The following is a 19,341-nucleotide window of genomic DNA, read 5'->3' on the forward strand; positions in this document are numbered from 1 at the left end:
TTTAGATAAGGTCTAATTGTTAACGAGGTTATGTTTTTGCATTGTTGGATTTTAAAAGGACGTGATTTTGATCGCTGTCTATGTATTGATAGAGTATTGGCGATTTGATTATTCCTTGTATTGGAAGTACTCCCTATTCCACAACACTGAAGGAAGATTGTACAACACGTCAATTTTACTAAGTGCAATGTTTCATTGATTGAGAAACGCTAAATTCAACTTGAAGTATGCGATGGTATTTTAATTTGCAACTTTTAACATGGTTTCATCAGAATTAATTTCAGACTTAATAAGATATTTATTACAAGTATTGATAATGCATTTTATAAAATATTTATGGAACAAAACAATGTTTGTACCATATATATTTTAATGTTTTTATTGAAAAAATTCTATACAAGTACACTCTAATCTTCATGTCACCTAAAAATTGCTAAATGTTTTTCATTTGACTTTGTATTCTTTAAATTTAATGAATATAATAGGCTTTATTGTATTACATTCGAAAAAAATAAACCATTCAATAAAAAGCAACATTTGTTAATGCTCTTATGCAAATCAACATTATGAAATCAAAACACTTAGTGTGACATTACAATATACATAAAACTTTTAAAACTTGTTTATTTTATAAACTTGTGTATTTCAAATTGCTAACAACATACATAAAATGTAAGTGTATGCTAATTTGATGTTATCTTGTACTTTAAGAAAAGTATATTAAGAAATCTTATATTTTAAAAATACAAACATATTTGCATAATAAATATAGAAACATAAGAATAGATAATATATATATATATATATATATATACATATGGTATTATTAAAAAAATTTAATCAAAATAAAAAACTAAAGAAATATGTTAAGTGGGTGACAAGTTGTGGTGGTAGTAGCAAAAATTGTGGTGATATTAGCAATGTCTTATAAATGTATATAATATTTTAATAAAAAGCACATGACATAATTTTTTTTAATATAATATTATACTATAAAATAACTAACAATTATAAAGACTTACTTATTTTATGTATTTATTTATTTTTCTATTGTTTGACTTTATAAAACAAATAAATATAAAAAGATGAAATTTGAAATAATTTAAATTTGTTTTTTAGATAACATGTTATAGTTTAATATACAATTTTATTTTGTATGACTTAGAATTTTAATTTATATATATATATATATATATATATATAAATTTTTTAATATATTAATAATTAGATTGACTTTAGGTTTTTATTTTAGAAGTTATGACATATTTAAATTTATAATCTTGATTATGCCTAATTTAGGTTGTATGTAGTCCTAATAAGTAGTACCTGAAATGATATTTAAGGTATGTCAACTCCAATATTTAATTAAAGACCCACTTTTTTGTATGAAAATCCTTATACATGTCCCTCAAGTTTGTGATTTTTTTTAAACTTCCACAATCTTGATGGACTTACAACTTGTTTAAGAGCCACACTATCTCTAGAGTACATGACATGGACTCTTGCAAATATACTAGATTCCATGCAATGAAAACATCTATTGGCTTTAGTAGTATAATCAACAAATTTAGTGATTTCCTTCTTTATGAGTACAAATAAGCTAAAGTGTTCAATGATTCAATATTCTTCAATGTTCACATTTACAATGTCTAAATTAAGTTGAGTCTACCTTTTACTTTGTAGGAAATCAATACATAATAAGAAGTCTTTTATTTATTTTTAATATATGGTACAATTGAGATGAAAAATTATTCTTTAGGAAATAAGAATACAAAAATTATTAAAAGACTTTTATTTTCTTATTTAGAGGAAGTAGAGTTGTAAAGAAAAAGTAGTCATGGTAATATCTACTTTTGCAATAAGCCACATGTCCAAATATCTACTATTAATGAATCCATTTGATCATGATGATATCAACCTAATCAATAATTCAACTTTGTAGAGACAAGTAATCTCTTCAGTTCTTGTAGTTACAAGGTAGACATGTTATTGACAAAGAAGACTTGGTGGAAGAAAGAAAGAAAATATCAAGGATATTTTTATATGTGCTTTACTAGAAGGGTTGCATGTGAAGATACCAAATGATCATTGGCAATGTAGAATGATAAAGCATGTAAGTTGGATATGACTCAAAATAAAGAACATGTGAATGATGTGCTCTTATGGACTTGCACCCATATAACATAAGAAAACTATTATGTGCAATAAAGGTCCTATTGTAAATACTCTTTTAGATTTGTTATGTTTTTAATGAAAAATTATTTAATCAACCTAACTTTTAGTAAATTGATCCTCTTTCTATATTCTACATATTCTTCTCAATTGTGAAGATTTTATTTCTTTTATAATTGGTAGAATTTATGCTATGGCAATTAAATCTACAAATATCATTATAAAAATGTAAAATATAAGAGGTAGATAAATTTATTAAAAAAATAGATTTATTTAATTTTTTTTGATATTTTTTCTTAATTTTTAATATTCATATAAAATTCTAAATTTATTAGCTTCTTTTTTTATTTTTTTAGATAGTGAATGGTCTTATTTTGGTTTTTTATAAGGTTTTAAGAGAATAATCATCAAAGATGTTTCTATTTATGTATTGTAAGTATGCATTAAATATACTTTATACAATATAATTTAATATATGAGGTATAATATTTTAAAATTATTTTATATTATTTTTATATTATATTGATGGATATGCATATTATAAAAAGAATAAGAAAAAAGTATAAAAGTAAAATATATAAACATAGATATTATATTATCAAGGACAAAAACTCAAAAAAAATAGATAAATAAGTGAGAATCTCTCAAAGAAATATGACAAAATAGAAATAGAAAAGTATGTATATTAAAAAAGAAATTGGAATGGCTATTGTCAAAAGATAAGGAAACTAGAGACTCTTGAAACTAAACTAGAAACAAGAAAGGAGTTGACAAGAGTGAAGAAGGCTTCACTCTTACCTTTATATATACTATCTACCCAAGATCTATGTGGCAACATTTATAGGACCTCCAAAAATATATTGCCTTTGCATGGCACGTATCTTAACTTGCAAGGGAAGTTTTTTATATGGACATCAAATAGTTAGCTTGTTCCGTAAGCTATCAATACATGTGGTACATGGTTAGTTTGTTGACTAAGTTTCTAACCTGCTAATCAATTATAGATACATATAAAATCAAAACAACATCTAAGAAGCTTTTAGGAAGCTTTTCTAGAAGGTATTATGAAATTAATCTACTTCTACTTGCTTCTATCCATTCATATTACCTAAATAACAATTACAGTAGATATATATCCATGACATTATCTCTTCTTTTAGGGATGAGTTCCACAAGGAGTGGTGATGACATGTTGAGAAAGTGTAAGATGCGATGAATTGCATTTGCCATGTACTTTGATCTTTGTTTCTTTTGAAGGTAGTTGATAGGTCCTCCCAGCCATCGGTAATGTTTTATTCAAGGGTAGAAAGACGACCCTGTGATTTAATCATTGTTGAAACCTTTATAACTTCTTTCAAACAAAACATTTGAAACACCATCAAGAGTCATGCTTACCTCGAATTAAATCACCAAACATTGAGAGTTTCTTCTTAAGTTGTGATATCAAATGCGTTGTATCTTACCATCTATTTAAAGAAAAATATATCATTCTTGAAGGTCTTCATCTCTTTTACGTCATCTTGAAGGATGTAACAATCACAATGTCTTGTCTGATAAGTTATCAAATGATGGCTCTTGAGTTGAATCTGCTAGCTGTTGATTCTTTATCTTTTTAAAGATGTTGATGTACAGTGAATTTGCTTTAAAAAAGCTCTATATTTTTGATTATCACTAATTAATAAATTAAGCCTCAAAATTAAAAAAAAAAACCAAGTTTATATGTAAAATTGTTCCTTTAGAGATAGTCACATCAATTCATAAGTCCTAAGTATCAAAGATCACCAAAAATGTTATAAAAATATAATAAAACCTTGTATATCTTTAAAATGATTTTTTTTTGAACTTCAAGAGCTCATATCTCACCATTGGATTATTTATACAAATCAAAATTTTACCTGAAGTATTGATGTACTTTTAAAAACTACCACAACAAATTTTAATTACAACTTCATTACAGATCTTGAGATATTGTCAAAATCCTAATATTAGCTTCAAATCCTTGCTTATATACATTAGTGTGCAAATTTCTTCATATCTCACAAATTAAGTACTTAAATACCATAAATTTTTAATATATAGCTTTTTAATCCAATAACACGTAGTTTTAGAAATTGTGAGCAAAAATTTCATCGAAAAATTCAAGATATGGCTCCAACCATTACTATCAACAAAATGACTCACTTACTACCTTTGAATTATATGTTCTATCTTCAATGCTCTATAACTTCTTTATACTAAGTCCAAATTTAAAAATTCTTTCACAAAAGATGTAGATCTTAAAATCACACTTATAATTATATCTTTTTATTTTTAAAATCTATCATAAAATGCCTTATATTTTCAAAAGAAAATTAACATATTTAAAAAAATTATCTTAATTTCAAATGGATATAACTTCATCATTCTTTCTCTAAATCTTCTAAAATTATACAAAAATTGTAGTCCAAATCCTAAACATTATAATTCTTACTTTTGACTCTCAAATGTCTCTTTTAAAGTTGCCAAAATCCTTGTTATGGTTGCAGACAGCCTATTGAATGCCTAATGGATACGGTCCTTCAACAATAGGAGTGAAGATCTTTACCTTTTGCCTTCATCCATCCATACCTTGCTTTCATTCCTCCAAATAAGTTTTTTAGAGGTTTGAATCTTCATCTTTGAGCCCCAATCTTTTCCTTAAATTTTATACTAAATATCTAAATCTTATATAATTTAAACACTATAATCAACATAAATAAACCTCAAAATAAATTTCCTTATATCAACTCTCTTTAAATTAATCTACTAATTACTTTAATATACATCAATTCTTATAAACATATTATATGTTTTAATTAATTTTTATATACTATAAACAATTATAATACAATAACACCACAATTATACAAAGATTATAAATAAGAATAGAAGGTAGAATGAAATCTTTTCTAAATTGTGTTTCTTTTGTAGCAAAAGTTTGCTATTCTTTATCTTGATTTTGATAGATACCATTGATAACAAACTTTGATCTTCTGTGTTGCATTTGTAAGATATTTTATTAACTCCTTTGTGTATTTTCTAATATCATAACCACACTATTAAATAAGATATTTTAACCTATGTCAGCACTACCTTGAATCTAAGACTTCTTCCACCTCAAATTCTTGATTATTATCTACTTCTATAGAAGGTGGTGGTATTTGTTTTCTTCTCGAGATATTCACTATCTTATATGATTCTAAAAGAAACACATTAAATATGGGATGGATTTCATAGACTTTTATAGATGTAATCTATAAGCGATTAGATTGATTTGTTCACAAATAAGAAATGGTCTAAGTCTATGATAATCCAACTTGTTATAAGGACAAATAATTTTAATATTACAATGAAGTAACCATACTTTATCACCAATATAGAAATGAGGTTGTTCCTTCTAATAAGCAACCAAGTTACTCTTTTGTTGTTCTTGAGCCTCTTTTAGTTGCATCTTTATTGTTATATGTGATAAAATAAATGTTAGACAAATAAAAGATATTACCTAATGTAAGTTGCTAATAGTTAAAGGACAGCAAAAGATAATCGAAAAGTTACAAAGGTGGTGGCTAGGGTTTATAGTAGTGGCTAAGTTAAGTGGCAGCTAGAATTTGGAGTAATAGCTAGGTTAAGTAGAATCTAGGATTTAGTTGGATGAAGTAAGAATGAATGAATATGAAGTTGAACAACAATAGATGTAAACTCTATCTATAAGTAAAGGATGTTGGAAGTGAGAGGTATTTTATTCCATACTTCTCTTGTGTCTAACCTTACTGATTTCTATTTACTTGTGTCTTACTTATTGTATTTTTTCAATAGGTTATAAGCCCATAGACACTTGATTGAGCTTTTCAAGTAAGTTGAAGTTATTTTCTCGTTGTTGATCTTGTGTGGAATAGATCTTATAGTGTTTGCTAATGTTAGGATTTGTATGATCTAATCTTGTATTTTGGCTTGTAGAAGTTTTGATTTGGGCCTTATAGATCCCTAACATTTATTTGAAGGTTCTTAATTCTTAGGATTGAATGATTAAGACCTTATACAAAGACCTTAATAGTGTCTCTGGTGTTGTGGAAGTTTTAGTGAGAAAGTGAATTTTATGAATTAGAAAACTTGATAGTGAGGCTGATTGGAGTCCACATACTTGTTAGAAGCTTTGAAATTTGAGTTGGGAGTGTTTAAAGTGAAGAAGCACTCATTTGTTCACAAGAGGGCATTCTGAGATTTTACTAATACAAAATTATTTTGGTGATTTTAAGCACATAGAGACTTCTTTTTTTGATATTTTTTGATAGACCTATTCTTAGACATGGCTTCTAGTAAGAGTAAAGATTTGAGAGTGATTAAAAAATTTAAAGGTGATAATTTCTACCATTGGAAGATAAAAATGGAACTTTTGTTGGTGTCTTTGGACCTTTGAGACATTGTAGATGAAAGTGAATAGCCTCCAAGCATGCATGCTGATGCTAAAGAAAAGAAAAACTTTATAAGACGTGAAAAGAAGGCTTTTGACATGATTGCCATGAATTTAGATAAAGCGAATTTTTTTCACATCATCTCTTGCAAATGACCAATAGATACATAGAAGATCCTTTGCAACATATATGAAAGCAAGAACTTGTCCAATATCATCTTTACAAGGAAGAAATTCTTCACTTGAAAGATGGAAGAAGGTGATGACATCATGGGTCATGTCAATAAGGTAAAGGCCTTTGTTAATCAACTTGCAATTATTGACAAGCCTTTAGAAGGGAGTGATATTGTCATGACCTTGCTTATGAACCTTCTCGAGTCCTACAACTACCTCATTATCGCATTGGAGTCCATCAAACTAAAAGAGCTCACAATGGATTATGTGACGGCAAGACTTGCTCATGAAGTATCCAAGAAGAAAGAAAGAAAAGCCTCAAAGTGAAGATTCGGCTCTCTTTTTAAGTCAAGGCAAAGAAATTTATTTTAACCAACGTGGCAATGTAAGAACTTCCTTCATTTGTAGAAAACTAAGTCATTTTGCTAGAAATTGCTTTAAGTCTAAGAAAGGAGATAATTAAGTGTAAATAATGCTTGTGATGAATATGGAGGTGATGATTATGCAGGTGATAATTATGCATTTATGGCAAGTGAAGGTACTTCCATGGCTGCCATGTCCAAGTAAATTATTGTTTCGGGTACTACCAAGTCCATGACTCTATATAAAAGTTCATTTGATACTTAAAAAGAAATTTTAGCAATAAATATACTCATAGGAGACAATGACTTAATATAAGCTATTAGAAGGGGCTCTATTGTAGTAGAGATTTTTGTGAAAGGCCAAATTAAGAAGATTAGATTGAAGGACGTCTTACATATGCCAAAGATGAAGAAAAATCTCCTCTCGATGAGTAAACTTGTTTCACATGGTTGTAAAGTACAATTTGATAAGAATGGATGTTTTGTGAAGACATTGAAAGGAGATGATGTTGCAAAGGGCTTTAGAGATGGCAACCTCTACTTCATCAAGTGTAAGAAGATGAATAGAGTTGAAATGGCAGCATTTGCTGAATTTCCTCAAGATCATGACAAGTTTGGCATTTGGCATCAATGCCTTTGTCATTTGAATGCCAAGAGCATGAAAGAGCTCCAATCCATAGTAAGTCGCATAGATCTTAGTCATATAAGCCACAATTCTATGACACTTGCTTGTGAAGGTTGTATTTAAGGTAAACAATAAAGGGCTATATTTCCAAGTAGAGTTACAATACATACAATCAAGTTATTGGAGATGATCTATTTTGATACTTTTAGACCTATGAGGATGCCATTAATAGGAGTTGGAAGGTACTTTATCACATTTATTGATGATTTTTTAAGAAAGGTGTGGATTTTCATCTTCAAAGCAAAGAATGAGTCTTTCACAAGGTTTAAAGAATTTAAGGCACTTGTGGAGAAGGAATGTAAGTGCAAAATGAAGATATTGTGTATAGACAATGGAGGTGAATATATGTCAAAAAAATTCAATGATTTCTTGAAGATATATGGTATTACAAAACAAACCTCCACTCTTTATAGTCCACAACAAAATAGAGTTGCTGAAAGAACAAATCGAACCATTGTGGAGATGACAAGAAATATGCTTCATGCTCAATACCTTAGACATGAGTTTTGAGTAGAAGTAGTGGCAAATATAATGTACACAAGAAATAGATGTCCTACAAGTGCACTTTCATCAATGACTCCGGAAGAAGCTTAATGTGGGATAAAACCTTATATTTTATACATGAGGGCCTTTGGATGCATAGTATATGCAAAGACACGAGATTGTATGAGATCAAAATTTGATACAAAAGGTAAAAAATGTGTGTTTGTTGGATATTATAAAAGTATAAAGGCTTATAGGCTCATAAATTTGGAGACCAAAAATATCATCAACAGTTGTGATGTTGAATTTTTGGAGCATAAGAGTGCTTGTGAGTACTTGGAGATATGTCCAAGTGGGAGTAATAGTGTGTTTGTGGACACATCTTCAAATTTAGCAAAGAAGGAAGAAGACGAAGACAATGATGGTTGTAAAGGTGAAAATGAAGATGAAGAGACAAAGAAGGTAGTGTCACGGCCATAATCATGTAAGCTAATAATTACATATAGAAATAGGTAGAAGTAAGTAAAAGTAGATAAAAGTAAGTTAATTCTATAATATTTAATATAGAAGCTTCCTAGAAACTTCCTAGATGCTGCTTTGACTTCATAGGTGTCTTTAATTGACTTTTTGGATTAGAAACGTGGTCAACAAGTTGGCCATGTGCCACACATGTTGTTAGCTTGAAGATCAAGCTAACTATGTGGCCCACACGTAGAAAAACTTGCCTTGTAAGTCAAGGCATGTGTCCTACAAAGTCAACACATATTGGAGGTCCTATAGAACGTTGCCACGTAGCCCCTAGTTAGATAGTATATATAGAGACAAGAGTGAAGGCTTCTTCACTCTTGTCAACTCCTTTCTTGCTTCTAGTCCAGGTTCAAGAGTCTTTAGTTTCTTGTCTTGTGGCAATAGCTATTCCAGTTTCCTTTTAATATACCTACTTGTTTATATTTTGACTTATTATATCAAGATAGCCTTTTGGTGTATATTTTCCCTCATCGAGTCTTTGTCCTTGACAGATTGACAAGAGTACACTTACAATATCAGAGCTTTGTTTTTTCTTGAGTAAGAGTAGATTACCCCTTCCTCTTGACAAGACATAAGCGTATTAGAAGTTTGCGGATTATCCACTTCTAAACTGATATTGTTCTTAGTATCTTCTTTGTTATTAAGTCTTTCTTTTCTTTTGTCTTGAGCAATATCAAACAAATTTTTCTTCTTAGTGTCATTATGGCAGAGCTTGTTGAAATGAAGAGTGCAATGGCACAAATGCAAGAGCAAATGAGGGAGTTAATGCTTGCGATGCATCAACTCAATTCACCAACACAGGAAAGAACAAAAATAGCAGAAAGTAGAGATATAGAGATGATCGGAGCTGCTTCAACATCTACAACAAATCACGTTCTTTCTCCAATTGTACAACACCCTATAAGCACTAGAGAACCAAGAATTGCCTTACCTGAGAAATTTGATGGTACGAGATCAAAGTTTCGAGGATTCATCAATCAAGTACAATTGGCAATTGAACTTCAACCGCAAAGCTATCCAACTCCAGGATCACAAGTCAGGTTTATTGGCACTCTACTTTCTGGTTCTGCATTATCGTGGTTTTCGTCTTTTCTTGAACAACGAAATCCAATATTGGACAATTTGGAAGCTTTTTTGGCGGAGTTTCGATCTATGTATGGTGAACACGATGCAACTCGTGTTGCAACAAATAAGATCCAAATTCTGCGACAAGAAAATCGCTCAGTAACAGTATATGCTTCACAATTTCGACAACTTACAATTGACATCAAGTGGGATGATGCTGCACTCATCAGTCAATTTCTTTATGGATTGAAATACGAAGTAAAGAAATTGATGCTCAACTTACTTGATCCTCAAACTTTGAGTCAAGCAATCGATTTTGCGATAAAATGTGATAATCGACTTTTCGAATTTCGATCCGAGAATCATTCACGGGAACCTCAACGTTATTACTCAATGGCAACATCAACATCTTTGCCAAACGTACATTCAGAAGTAGAAGACATGCAAATTGACGCGGTACGTTTTAAACCCCTAACTGAGCAAGAAAAGATTCGTCGTCGTCAAGAAGGATTATGTTTATATTACGGAGAACCTAAGCACACTGCTCAACATTGTCCAAAGAAACGACGCAACTATAAAATGAGGGGTACGACGGTCAAAGAAGACAACATGTCGGAAAACGGATTCGTCCAGCTACAATAGGGACCGTGCAGCTGGAACCTTGTACAATTCCTAATGAAGGTCCTATCCTCTCCTCAGAACCCTCTCCTTGTTTTATAATAGACTTATGTTTAGGACCTAAGAATTACAAAGCCTCTGCTTTATTAGATTCGGGAGCCTCAGCATGTTTTTTAGATGAACAATTTGTTAAAAGTCGTAAAATACCCTTTGTACAGAAACCTAAACCAGTACATGTAGAAGTCATAGATGGTCATCCCTTGTCTTCTGGAGATGTCACTCATGAAACTCATCCTATAAAAGTAACAATAGACGGTCATGATAGCTACATAGCTTTTAACATAATTAAATCCCCGTCCAATCCAGTTATTTTAGGTTTATCCTGGCTAGAAAAATATAACCCTCGAATAGATTGGAATTCGCGTAAACTTGACTTTTCCCAAAGCGTTATTAATAGTTCTACCAACCAAGTAAAAAATTATAAGTCTAGTATAGTAAAACCCGTACTGATAGGTGCAAAAGCATTTATACACGCAGCAAAAGAAGGATCAACTTTTGCTATTTATGCTGCACCTATTTCTGAAAACGTAAAGACTTCAATTGGCATTCCAAGTCAATATCAGGAGTATCAAGACGTTTTTGAGAAAAAGAATACAGATATTCTTCCTGAGCATCGTCCATATGATTGTTCAATCCACCTCAAGGAAGGAACTCAGCCACCATTTGGACCAATTTACAGTTTATCGCAAGATGAGATGGCTGAACTCAAGACATATATTGATGAGAATTTAGCGAAGAATTTCATATGCCATTCAAAATCTCCAGTAGGAGCTCCAATTCTATTCGTAAAGAAAAAAGATGGATCTTTACGAATGTGTGTTGATTATCGAGGACTCAACAAGATCACAATCAAGAACAAGTATCCATTACCTTCGATATCAGGACTCCTTGACCAGTTGAATCAAGCTAAGATCTATACAAAAATAGATCTAAGAGGAGCATATAATCTAGTACGGATCAAAGAAGGAGATGAATGGAAGACTGCGTTTCGAACCAGGTATGGACATTTCGAATATAATGTCATGCCCTTTGGACTCACGAATGCACTAGCTGCTTTTCAACATCTCATGAATGATGTATTTCGTGAATTCTTAGACAATTTTATCGTCTGCTATCTAGACGATATCCTGATCTATTCTAAGAACGTCGAAGAACATGAAATAGATGTTCGTCAAGTATTACAAAAACTTAGAGATGCAGGATTGTACGCCAAGATGGAAAAGTGTGTATTTCACACTACTCAAGTTGACTTTTTAGGATACATCATTTCAAATGATGGTCTCATGATGGATTCTAAGAAAGTCCAAACAATCATGGATTGGAAGATTCCAAGGACAGTAAGAGATGTCCAATGTTTCTTGAGATTTGCCAATTACTATCGGATCTTCATCAAAGATTTCTCACGAGTTGCAGCTCCACTTACACGCTTGATTAGTAAAGATAAATTCCAATGGAATCAAGAAGCGGAAGTAGTATTTGAAGCCTTGAAGACATCGTTTGTCTCTGCACCAGTCTTATATCGTGTTGATTTTTTCAAGGCATTTTTTATGGAAACAGATGCATCAGATTTTGCCTTGGGTGCAGTTTTATCACAAATGGGAACAGATGACAAACTTCATCCGATAGCTTTTCATTCAAGAAAATTCTCAGCAGCCGAGATCAATTATGAGATCCACGATAAAGAACTTCTTGCGATCGTGGATTCTTTTCAAGAATGACATCATTATCTAGAAGGCGCTTCTAGTCCAGTCACTGTGTATACAGATCACAAGAACCTCGAGTATTTCATGTCAGCACACGTGTTGAATCGTCGTCAAGCTTGTTGGAGTATGTCTTTGTCAAGATTCGAGTTCATTATCACTTATCGATCAGGAAAACAACAAGATTTGTCTGATGCCCTATCTAGACGTTCTTATTTTGCACCAAAAGAAGGAGATGCAGCTTTTCAGCAACAAAGAACGGTCCTCTTGAAATCGGAGCAATTTCATCTCCGAGCAATGAAATCAACATTGACTGTTGATTCAACTTTTTTCAAGCAAATCCAGTCCAGTATGCCCTCAGTCCCTCTTGTTTATGATATCCAGAATAATTCTTCCAAGTCTCATGATCCTTCTAAGTTCGAGTTCAAGAATAATCTATTATATTTTGAAGGACGCCTATATGTTCCTGAAGGAGAAGCACGTTTACATGTTCTTCAAGCACGTCATGACTTTCCAGCAGCAGGGCACTTTGGATATAATAAGACTTTGGAACTCATATCAAGAGATTTTTGGTGGCCACAAATGTGGAAGTCAGTCAAAGACTTTGTACAATCATGTGATATTTGTTCAAGATCAAAAATTCCTCGTCATCGACCTTACGGACTTCTTCAGCCATTACCTATACCAGAACAACCATGGTCTTCTGTTTCTATGGATTTCATCATAGATCTTCCAAGCTCAAGATCTTATGATTCTATATTTGTGATAGTAGATCGTTTCACCAAGATGGCACATTTTGTACCATGTACAAAATCTATCACAGGTGAAGAAACAGCTAAGCTTTTCATTGATAATATCTATCGCTATCATGGATTACCTAAAGATATCATATCGGATAAGGGAACTCAATTTGTGTCAAGATTTTGGAGGATCCTTTTCAAGATTTTAAAAGTAGACATAAAGCTATCTTCGGCTTTCTATCCTCAAACTGATGGACAAACAGTGCGCGTAAACCAAGTCTTGGAGCAATATTTAAGGTGTACTATCAACTACCAACAAGATGATTGGACAACCCTTCTGCCATTGGCAGAGTTTGCTTATAATAATACGGTACATTCTTCCATGCAAAAAACACCTTTCTTTGCCAATTATGGCTATCATCCACGACTTGATACTTTTGATTTTTCAAAAGTTGATAATCCTGCAGCAGAAGATATGGCAAATCGGTTGTCAGAGTTACATGCAATAATGAAGACGCAATTGAAGGAAGCTCAAGAACGACAAAAGATAAACGCAGATCTATATTGTAAGGAGCAACCACAAATCAACGTGGGTGATAAGGTATGGCTACTTCGTCGCAATATCAAGACTACTCGACCTTGTGACAAGTTGGACTATCGTAGGCTTGGCCCCTTTTCTATTTCTGAACAGATCAACCCAGTTGCATATCGGTTACATCTACCGGAGTCAATGAAGATCCATCTTGTATTCCACGTGTCTCTTCTTGAACCATATAAGACAGTGGATATACAAGGAAGAAGACAAATGCCACCGCCTCCTATAGAAGTAGATAATAATGAAGAATTTGAGGTGGAAGAAATATTAGACTCAAGGCGGCGCCGAAATAAGCTGGAATATCTTGTTCATTGGCACAGATATGATATTAGTGAACGCACATGAGAGCCATCCAGGAATCTAAGAAATGCATCAGCTAAAGTCAAAGTTTTTCATCAACGACATGCATCAAAACTAAGATGAAAATCTCTCTTATAAAAGAGACAAGATTGAGGCAAGATAACATTCAATTTCCTATCCTTGTTTGTAACTTCTTTACATTTGTGACGCTAATTAGATGGAGAGCCAACGACCAGCAGATTCAACTCAAGAACCTTTGTTGGCTGACCTGCCGGACGAGACATTACGATTGTCACAACCTTCAAGATGACGCAATCGAGATAAACATCTTCAAGAACGACATGTTCTTCCTCGAATAGATGGTGAGATACAACGCGTTTGGTATCACGATTTGGGAAGGGACTCCCGATGTTTGGTGATTTTGCTAGAGGTAGGAACAACTCCTGATGGTGTTCCAAATATTCTATTCGAAGGAAGTTACGAAGGCCTCAACAATGATCAAATAACTGGGTGGTCTTCCCGCCCTGGTATGGGACACTATCGATGGTTGAGAGGCCCTATCAATCATCTTCGAAGAGAACAGAGATGAGAGTATGTGGCGAATACAATTCGTCGCATCATAGATTTCCTCAACATATGATGACCGCTCCTCGTGGAACTCGTCTCTAGAAGGGGGGGTAATGTCACGGCCATAATCATGTAAGCTAATAATTACATATAGAAATAGGTAGAAGTAAGTAAAAGTAGATAAAAGTAAGTTAATTCTATAATATTTAATATAGAAGCTTCCTAGAAACTTCCTAGACGCTACTTTGACTTCATAGGTGTCTTTAATTGACTTTTTGGATTAGAAACGTGGTCAACAAGTTGGCCATGTGCCACACATGTTGTTAGCTTGAAGATCAAGCTAACTATGTGGCCCACACGTAGAAAAACTTGCCTTGTAAGTCAAGGCATGTATCCTACAAAGTCAACACATATTGGAGGTCCTATAGAACGTTGCCACGTAGCCCCTAGTTAGATAGTATATATAGAGACAAGAGTGAAGGCTTCTTCACTCTTGTCAACTCCTTTCTTGCTTTTAGTCCAGGTTCAAGAGTCTTTAGTTTCTTGTCTTGTGGCAATAGCCATTCCAGTTTCCTTTTAATATACCTATTTGTTTATATTTTGACTTATTATATCGAGATAGCCTTTTGGTGTATATTTTCCCTCATCGAGTCTTTGTCCTTGACAGGTAGAAAACAAGGCCTTTAAAAATGCTAAGATCAGCAATGAAGAGTATAAAGATGATGATGATGGTGATGAAAATTATCAATCTTTGAATGAAAAAAGACTATCTACAAAAGAAAAGAAGATTGGAGGAGATCATAGAATGGACTCAAGCAATCACCAAGGATATGGTACCAATACATTGATCCATTCTTTGTGAATGAGGGATTTGTGAGAAGCAATGCTGATCATTCTATGTATATGATGCAATCAAAAGTCTTCTTTCTGATTGTTATTCTTTATATTGATGATTTAATCATCTTAACCAATACCTTGAAAAAGATGGATTGGTTGAAGGCAATGCTAGCAAAAGAATTTGAGATGAGTGATTAGGGAGAGCTCCACTATTGCTTAAGAATGGAATTTGTGAGAGGTCGAGCTAAGAAGTTCATTATATTGTGGCAAAAGAAGTATATTGAAGAAGTATTGAAATGATTCAACATAGAGGAGTGCAAGCCTATTGGAACACCAATGTAGGCGAATATGAAGTTGATGAAGTTCACGGATGAGGAGTTTACTGAAGTTGAAGATGAAATGAAAGATGTTCTATACAAGGCAATTGTAGGCTCATTTATGTATGCAATGGTTAGCACAAGGATGGATCTTGCATATGTAGTGAGTATTGTGAGTCAATACATGTGAAAGGTTGGACCAATCCATTGGGCAACCATTAAGAAGATCTTGAGGTACTTAAAATATATTTTGAACTTCAAATTGTGCCTTGGAGGTGATAATATTGTATTGCATGGTTATTGTAATGCGGATTGGGTTGGAGATGCAAATGATAGAAGGTCAACAACAAGATATGTATTCTTTGTTGGAATGGGAGAAATTTCATAGAATTGTAAGAGACAATTAATAATTGCAAGGTCTACAATGGAAGCGGAGTACATGGTAGCAAGTCATGGTGCAATGGAGGCAATATGGCTAAAACAAGTTTTAAAAGACATTGGACTTGTACAAATGGAAGCAACTCCAATGAAGTGTGACAATCAAAGATGCCTTGCCTTTGCTAAGAATCCAAAATATCATTCAAGGACAAATCACATTGACATTCAACATCACTTTATATGAGAAAAGATTGAAATGAGAGTGATTGACATAAAGTATTAAGCAACGGAAGACATGCTTGTTGATTTGCTTACAAAAGTATTGGTAAAGGATAGAAATTACAAATTAACAAAGGCATTAGATTTAGAAGCCTTTAATCAATAGCAAAGTAAGAGTATTAAAATAAATATTAGACAAATAAAAGATATTACATAATATAAATTGCTAATAGTTAAAAGATAGCAAAAGGTAATAAGAAAGTTATCAAGGTGGCATCTAGGATTTATAGTGGTAGTTAGGTTAATGGAATCTAGGATTTAGTTGAATGAAGTAAGGATGAATGAGAATGAAGTTAAACAATAATGGATGTAAACTCTACTTATAAGTAAAGAGTGTTGGAAGTGAGAGGTATTTCATTTCATACTTCTCTTATATCTAACCTTGCTGATTTCTATTTATTTGTGTCTTGCTTATTATATTTCTTCAATTGTATGTAGGTCAGATTAATGATCTACAAAATCTTCTATTATAGGATTATCAAGTTTTATAAAGTCAAAAATATTAAGTTATAGATAATATCCATAATTAGTAAAGAAAGGTGTTTGTTATATAGAGAAATATGTTGTGTTATTACAAGAAAATTTTACCAATGGCAAAAGAATTGTCTAATCATCTTATTGGTATTTGATGGTAGAATTCAAATACTATTTTAAAACTTAATTTACATACTCTATCTATCCTTCAATTTGAAGATAGAATTTGAAGATAGAATTTGAAGATAATTTAATATCTACTTTTAGAATCTTAAAAAATATTCTCTAAAATCTTGATACAAATTAAGTTCTTCTATCCAATATAATATCCTTAGGTAATCCATGATAGCTATGTATGTTTTTAAGGAAAAACTTGGCTATTTCTTCACCTATGATAGTTTTTGTATATAATACAAAATGTGCCATCTTGATGAAATAATCTACTTGTTTTAGTTTTATCCCTTGAGGTAATATAGTTTTTTTTTTCTAGACTCAGAATTGAAATAGGTGAAAGAGCTTTCGCAGAATGTTTGTCCATGAGAAGATCTTTTAATGGATAAGATGTCTTCTAGAACTGCACAAAGAACAGAATTGGTGTAGACTGAGGCGAGACCTCGATGGTTAGGACGTCATTGGGTTGGATAGATGGATCAGGTGTCATCATCCATAAGATGCCTGTTACAAGAACTGGATTTGACTTCCTCATAATTGGGTTGAATTGGTCCTTTGCAACTGGTTCATCCAAGTGTTGAATTAATTCTTTGTCCTTTTGCTGGCTCCTAGTAAGTACTGCTTGGACACATTTGACTCAATTTATTGAGAAATCTTAGAAACCTTGATTATTATCCTTGATCTTATTTTATAGCTGGATTTATTGATTATGGTTGTTGAAATTGAATAGAGCATTATACTGTTGATATGTATGTCCTGACTGCTTACAATTTCCACAAACTAGAGTATATTCATCACTTGCTCTTAGATTAGGATATTTACTAGCATAATGATCAATCTGCCTGCAATAATAATAATGAAGTGGTCTTCTTCCACCTCCATCAAGCATATTGGATGTCTCCACTAGTATATATTGGCTGAGCTTATTCCAAGTTGAACTGATAAATGATCCCAGTTGTCCTGTTGGTATAAAAGAAACTGGAATTGATTGCGATGATAGAGAATATTTTTGATATCGTAGTTGTTCCTTCACATAATTATGGGACTTTGATGCAAAATCCGGATTATAATTTGGACCTTGAAAGTTATTAAAGGCTCAATTTTACCTATTTAAACGAGTCTCGTTTCAGCCAAATATATTTTTCATTTGAACTTGATTGACATTCCACTAAGTGAGTGGGATCATGGTTTGATTACCAAATTGTTGTTTCTTTTTTCAATTCCAACAATTAGCTGCCAAGTGCTTTCCTCCATAGAATGTACATTGCACCATCATTTGTCGAAGAGAGGAGCATTCTGTCACCAAATGACCTTGGCCCTTAGAATTAGTGTACCATACAATGGGCCTAGTATTGGTAGGTTTTTGCCTCTTTTCTTTATCCTTTGTCATATTGATTGCCATTTCTTCCATTTTTTTAATCAAATTTATTAAGATTTCATTAGAATCCTTCAAAGCTGATACTATTGGCAACTCTGTCGTAGTCAATGGTTGTTGTTGATAAGAGAAGTATGGAGACTATGATATTACCATGCTTGGTGGTATACTTTACAACGGGGTGACATTAACTATTCGTTGTGTATTGACATTTGAATTGATCCCTGTATCGAACATTCTTAGATAATTAATCACTGCTCCATTCCATATCGAGATTTGATAACCTCCTTGAATTGAAATCATAGCAGCTCCCATAGGTAAAAATTGATCATAATGATATTTCTTCTAAACCTTAGCTCGATTAAAAGATGCTATTACCATATTTGGTTGAACCTCTTTTACAAACATTTTTAGTTTGGATGGATGCAATCCATTGATTAATATGGATAATATAAAAGCCTCTGACATTTGATGATTTGGCCACTTGTGAAGTATATCTGCCATACGGCCATAGTACAATTCCACTGTCTCTTTTGGACTCATTTTGCTATTCATTAATCTTTCTCGAAGTCAATCCTCTAAATCAATTGGATGAAAATGGATTCAAAATGCATTCTTCAATACTTCCCAATTAAGAAATTGATCCACGGTTTGGTGGTTATACCATTCAAATGTTTTATCTTTTAAGGTTGTTGGTAGCGATTACAACCAAATATCTTCAATTTTGCCATTATTAGCTACACATACGGTCAGGAATTGAGACAAGTGTTGATCTGGATCTGCATTTAGCAAGTTCCTAAAAGTAGGTAATGGAGCCATGCTACTTGTGCAATCGCCGACATCACCCATTTGGACTACTATTAGAACTACTAGACTATTTGTTATCATTGAAGAAGACAATGTGCCGCTTAATCTCTTATTAAAATTACCACTACCTTCTCCAAACTTTCCAACCTCAATTTTCTATTTTTATCCCTGAATAAGTTTATTAGTTGAGTTGGAGGTGAAAATCATAGATTTTGAAATATGCTG

The sequence above is a fragment of the Physcomitrium patens genome, chromosome 9, assembly GCF_059467195.1.
Source record: "Physcomitrium patens ecotype Gransden chromosome 9, ASM5946719v1, whole genome shotgun sequence".
Taxonomy (NCBI): domain Eukaryota; kingdom Viridiplantae; phylum Streptophyta; class Bryopsida; order Funariales; family Funariaceae; genus Physcomitrium; species Physcomitrium patens.